Source organism: Chinchilla lanigera, unplaced genomic scaffold (assembly GCF_000276665.1).
Source record: "Chinchilla lanigera isolate Chin_1 unplaced genomic scaffold, ChiLan1.0 scaffold00008, whole genome shotgun sequence".
Classification (NCBI taxonomy): Eukaryota; Metazoa; Chordata; class Mammalia; order Rodentia; family Chinchillidae; genus Chinchilla; species Chinchilla lanigera.
Window position 1 is genome coordinate 35,532,164 of NW_004955409.1, and position 6,340 is coordinate 35,538,503.

Here is a 6,340-nt window from a genome sequence, read left to right on the forward strand (position 1 = left end):
AGCTAAGTCCACAGCCCCTCATGTTAATTTTTTAATAAAACTAGGAAATAAGTACCTAGCTTTTTTCCTCAAAAAACTAAAAGTAGAAATTCCCTTCAACCCAGCTCTTTCATTTCTAGGTATCTTCCTTAAAAAGATAAAGACATGGTATTACAGTGATACACACATACGCATGTTTACAGCAGCACAATTCAAAGCAGCTACATTTAGGACAAAATCTATACGTCCATCAACAGATGGATGAAGGACTGCTCTCCCATAAAGACAGATTAACATGAATCATTTCTAGAAAAGTGGATGCTCTTTGAGACCATAATCTTAAGTGAAATAAATTTTTCACACAAGCTTAAATATCACACGGTTTCTCCTATATAAGAAACCTAAAGTATAAATAAAGAGGAAAATAAAAGATATATAGTAGGAAACAGAGAAATAGATCTTTCTCAAATAGGAAGAAGATGAAAAGATGGAGGGAGGGAAAAGAGAGGGAACAGGAAAAGGTCTAAAAATAAATAAGATGTGTTAGGTACCAACTCCCTACAATAAATGTAGTCATTATGTAGTACAAACACGTAATAATAATTTTTTTTCTCTATGGGAGATAGACAGATGCTATATTTCCTTTCTGCTTTCTGAATTTTCCTAATGAGTATGTATCATGTCTACAATCAGAAAGATAATTTTATTTCTAAATTATGTACTTTTGAAAAAGTTAAATAAAAAACAGGCAGAGATTTTTAAAATATTGATGGTTCTCTAAAGACAAGGAGGATACTTACACTGAAATTTTATCTTCTCAGCATAAAAGTTCTTATAGAAAACAAGATAAAATATAGACACATAAAGAGGATGCTTAAATCACCAGAATCCAACTATTTAGAGATACAGATGTCCATCAAGCAACACAGTTTCAGAGGATTCAGTCCCTGAGTGGCTCCAAGGCAGAAACACTAGGGCAGAGGTTTGTATGGAGTAAAGCAATTCAATTGGTATAGCCCAGGAAGCAGAGCACAGAAGGAGAGCCCTAAAGACAAGGGATCGGTGCTCAGATAGACACCCCATCCTTAGTGCAGGTCGTTCTACTGGGATCCACAACAGCCTACCTAAAGAAGAAGAGCAGCCTATGTCAGTTCCTAGATTGAACGCCTAGGCCCCAGAGAAATTTGCTAATTTAGACCAATAAATTTCAAATGCAGAAATTATGTTTAAAAATATTGAGAAGACAGGTGGATTCCATCACACTGAGTATTCATAATTAAATGAGTTGTTTTAGGTTTCCTTGGAAGTAGGCTATGATGGTGTCAGGTTCACCAGGGAGGTTTAGTAAATGGTGGCCAAGCTTTGTTATTGCTTAGTATATAATTTCACCATGGCTTTCCTGAAACTGGGTTACACAGATTCAATCTCCTTCACCAGATGGTCAGCTCTCTCACTAACATGCTTGCTCTTAGCACAAGAGATGTACCTAAAGCTTTTCTGCTGTAGAAACTATCCTGATGGATTTAAAAGCCTGGCATTGGATATTCTGTCACTGCAAACCCAGGTTTCTGAGCTTGTACTGGCCAATACCACATCCTACAGTCCCCACCTTACAGTGTTGCGTTCATCCTGTGGGCTAGAGCAAGTGGTTTACTCTAAATCAGCAACTGCGGTCACTCTACGATTCTCACACAACCACATAGATGTCATCAAGGGAAGGCGTTGGGAGTACGGTGTCTTCTTAGAAAGGCTCCCATGATGAAGCATCTCAAAATCAGTGGGAAGCATTAGATCACTGAGCCGACTCCTCCCGCTTCCTCTGCTGGAGGTTAAAGACAGCAAGCACAAAGATTCTGAAGCTCGGACCTGGGAAGCTTCTTGGGAAGATGCAGCTGCTCCTGCTCCTTTTGGCCTTCTTTCTGCCCCAAAAAACAAGGGCAGGTAAGTGACTATCTGCATCCCCCAGAAACCCAAAGACATTCTTCAGAGGACACGGCTCCCCTGTCCCTCTACACACCCCTGATCCATCAGTGTACACTATTGCTGTGAACCTCATCTCCAGTCCCACCTGACAACCCCAAGTAGGACACTGGGTAAGCTACCAGAGACTGTTCTCAGGAAGAGCCAGTGTGTAACTGTCTCCTCTCTAGGCCCCAGTTTGCCATCTGGAAAGTGGGGGTTTCCTCACAGTGCATGCAAATGGTGAGAAATAACAAGCAGAAAATATCAAGTTCTCCTGGAGAGGGCAGAATAGGACTGTCTTCACTGTCTAGGAGGAGAAAGATATTGCCCTCATCAGCTGCTTAGTTAGCAGGGATGCCCAGAATTCTATGACCCCAGAATCCATGAAATCACTGTCCTCAGAACACTATTTTTGCCTTTCCTCAGTCCTGGCTCTTTTTCCTACTCTGCTTTCCTCCCCAAGCCCTTACTGGCTCCCCTATTTTTCCTACAAGTGCCACAGAGGCAGACTCTAACCTCTGCACTTTCCAGAATCCCATCAACCCTGCTCTACCAACCTCCAGGCACAGACTACCTGGAGCTAGTCCTACACACAGCCAATGCACAGTTCTGAGGCACCCGCTACATGTCAGGCCTGGGGAAGCGCATCAGACAAATAGTCTGCACAAACTGTTTTTTTTTTTCAGGGAAGATCATAGGTGGACATGAAGTGAAATACCACTCCTGCCCCTACATGGCCTGCCTTGAGATCAGCGACAATAAGTCTGTAATAAATTGTGGTGGCTTCCTCATACATAGGAAATTTGTGCTGACAGCTGCTCACTGTGCAGAGAGGTGAGAAAAAAAAAAAAAACAAAAAACAGCCCACAGCCTCGGGAAATGCTTCTCAGAGACCCATCCTCCCAGGGAGCTCCCTTAGCTCCTGGAGACACACAAGCAGGAGACTCTTTGAGGGTGAGAAAGAGCCAGCCATATCCCAAAGGGAGACAAACATGTTGGCACCAAGGGAAGTGCTGACATAAGAAGGACCAGGGTGATCAAGCCTGATATATTTAAATACAGAACTATGCTTTGGCATAACAATGCGAAGTAAAGCAATTTCATGTGCTTTGCTAGAGGTAACTGATCCCTGAGAACTTCTGGTGCCCAAGGTCCAAGATTTCAGCCTCAGTTACTAAAGAAGCAGAGGGTGCAGTCACTCGGCCAGGTGGACCACCTGTCATCTGCAGCTCCACCCTGTACCAGCTGGGATGTGTCCTCTGTGTCTCCACATCCCTTAACCCACTCTCCTTTCTGTGCAGACCACAACATCAAAAAATAAATGTTACACTGGGGGCCCACAACATCCAGGAGCAGGAGAAGATTCAGCAGGTCATACTTGTGAAAGGAGTCATCCCACACCCAGACTACAATCCTGAAAATATTACCAAGGATATCATGCTGCTGCAGGTGAGGCACAGCTTCTGCTGCTCTTGCTCTCCTCATACAGGGTTGCCCCTCCTACTGGGACCCTGCACTTTCCCTCTACGCCACCAAGTCCATCACAGTGTCAGGGCCAGAAGGCATAGGCTGATCTGGACTCTCTTATTTCTTTGCCTTCAGCTGGAGAAAAAGGCCAAGCTGAATAAAGCAGTGCAGCTTCTCAGGCTGCCTAAAGACAACACCCAGGTGAAGCCAGGTGCCTCCTGCCAGGGAGCTGGATGGGGAATTTTGGCCCCAGTGGGAGCTCTCCAAACACACTGCAGGAGGTGGAGATGACAGTGCAGAGGGATGAGGACTGTGAGACCCACTTTCCAGAGTATTAGGACAGTACTTCTGAGATGGGGGGGGTACCCAAGAGTTAAAAATGCTTCCTTAGAGGTAACAATAGGCATCTGTCACTCTTGGCTTTTGGAAAAAAGATGTTTGGGACAGATCTTGGACTGGGAGACCCAAGCAGCACGGGACCCTTCACCGTGATAATTCTCCCTGAAATGAGAAAAAGGGAACTTCATGACCTGGAAGGTAACTTAGGACTCTACCACTTTACCAAGGGGCCTCTGGAGAACAATGCTCCTCTGCAAGCATGAGTTTACAACACAATGCCTGAGCTCACATCACGGGCATTAGAAAATTGTTCCCTGGGTATGCAGTAATTATAACCAATTGACCCTCAGAGCCTATTGACCTTGTTAGTCAATCAGCTCATCCTCCCTCCTCTGTGTCTGGCACACTCATCTGCCTCCCTGTCCTTAAACAGCAGCCTGAAACCAGTGGTCCCACACAGCTCCACAGGGATAAGGTCTCAGGACCTGGGGGCAAAGACAAAGGCTGCCCCAACAGTGAGGTAGAGCAATAACATTGTCCACAGTCAGAGCTGGGCAGCTCAGGAACCCAGGGCCTGTCCTTCCCTCTCATCTCTCACAAGCAGACTGTGCCAGTAGGACTTCAGGAGGGGTTTGGGATGTCAGAGAGGCCATGACCAGAAGGTGCACTGCCTCACAGCCTCACTCTCTATTTACAGGGCAACTCTGGCAGCCCGCTTGTGTGTAATGTGGCCCTGGGCATTGTGTCCAATGGATCAAAGAATGAGGTAACTCCATGTGTCTACAACAAAGTCTCACATTTTCTAGGCTGGATAAAGAAAACCATGAAACACTGCTGACTGTGGGGAGCAAACTAAGACCCCTCTGTGAGCAACCATCTTTCCTGGAGCTGAGTCCAGAACTGTACTAGAGCAGATACCAGCAACTAAATAAATGTGTCATCTCAGAAAGAAGGCTGCTTTCTTGTTTGCTCACTTCACAGAGAGCAACACCGGGTTAAGCAGGCCAGTGAGAGAATTCTGTTGATTTCTGCCTCCTCCCTTCCTGCTCCACTCAACACCTTTCCAAGTCCCCGCTCAAAGCTGTTAACCAGCTCCTTCTGACCCACTTTATTTTCTCCACAGCCTAGCCATCGTGAGGGCTGAAGCTAAGCACCTTTGGGCGAAAATGTGCAGAGCTCTTATCCTGGGGCTCAGGGTAAACATGTGACCTCCCTATGTGTCACCTGGCAGAGGGGAAGAGGGGAATTTCATGGGTCCTGGACACCTGTCAGGCACCACTGAGGTCACCACTCAGCCCCATCATGCTGGGTAGTGGAAGGGTCTTCCCGAACAGGACATTTCTCTCCCTCAGGTTTAGGGACGTTGGGGGGGGTTGGGGGGTGTGTACTCAGTCATTCTTTATTCTCACTTGAAATTTTTTTCCTTCCCCTTTCTCCACAAAGACCAAGGCTAAACTTGGCTACAGCCACCGGGCTGCACATTTTCTTTATCACTCCTCAGAGTTGTCACAGTCTACCAACTCCTATACTCTCTAGGCAACAATGGTTAGATGTTATTCATTCCTCCCAATCTCCCCACCTAGGACACCCAGAACTACATGTGTTTCCATGCAAGGCCCATGGAGGTCAAGGCTGGTGGGATCAGAACCCGTGGCCCCACCTCTCACTCCTCAGTGTCCTCCTATATGCTCAAGGGGCCTTGGTCACTCAGCAGTCTGAGCCCATTTCATCCTCTCCCTGTTGATCACTGGTGGCCTCAAAGCTGACTCCCTGACACACATGGGCTATATCAGGCTTTTTACTTCAAAAGGGCTTCAGTCTGCAGAAGGACAGGAAAGCATACCAGTTTCCATCAATCAGCAAACAAATACTCCCGGAGTGCTTTCTAACTGCCGGGTCTTTGGGATCTGCAGAGAATGTCATAACAAAGCCCAGTGAAACTCGCAGTGAAAAAAACTTTCGAAATTGTCTCCCTCTCTGTTTTCCATATAGGTCTACAAGGCCTAGATCTACGTGGGAAATCTATGGATATAAAATACCTTATTTTCATTCCTGATTAGAGTTTCCATCAATATGATCACACAACACTCCAGAAGTGCATGAGATTTACAAAGGACACCATGCTGCTGCAGGTGAAGCACACCTTCCTGCTGCTCTTGCTCTCCTCGGGCAGGGTCACCTCTTCCCCTGGGACCCTGCTCTCATCCTCCCTGCCATCTTGGCCATCACCATGTCCAGTCCCAGAAGGCATAGGGTCTGTGCCATAAGCTGATCTGGACTCTCTTGCTTATTCCCCATCAGCTGAAGAGAAAGGCCAAGCTGACTAAGGCTGTGCAGCCTCTCAGACAGCATGAAGACATGACCCAGGGGAACCCAGTTGCTATGGTCAATGCATTGTGTCAACTTGGGGAGTCTAGAGGTTTGGCTAAGTGACTCAGCAGGAAGCCAGGGTGCTTACTTTGTATACATCCTGAGCCTGTGGAAGAGGAGCACATGGAAATTATGTGAGAGCTACATGCCCCTTAGGTGGGGGTAGCCTGTTTACAATGTAAGGCAGGGAAAGAGGCTGCTTGCCACAATTCTCCTTTCTGCT

General features: G+C 46.4%; 1 pseudogene; it reads left to right on the plus strand.

Annotated features, from left to right (window-relative positions):
• Positions 1–1,689: 1,689 nt before the first annotated feature.
• Positions 1,690–3,746, plus strand: LOC102021634 (annotated as a pseudogene).
• Positions 3,747–6,340: the final 2,594 nt, after the last annotated feature.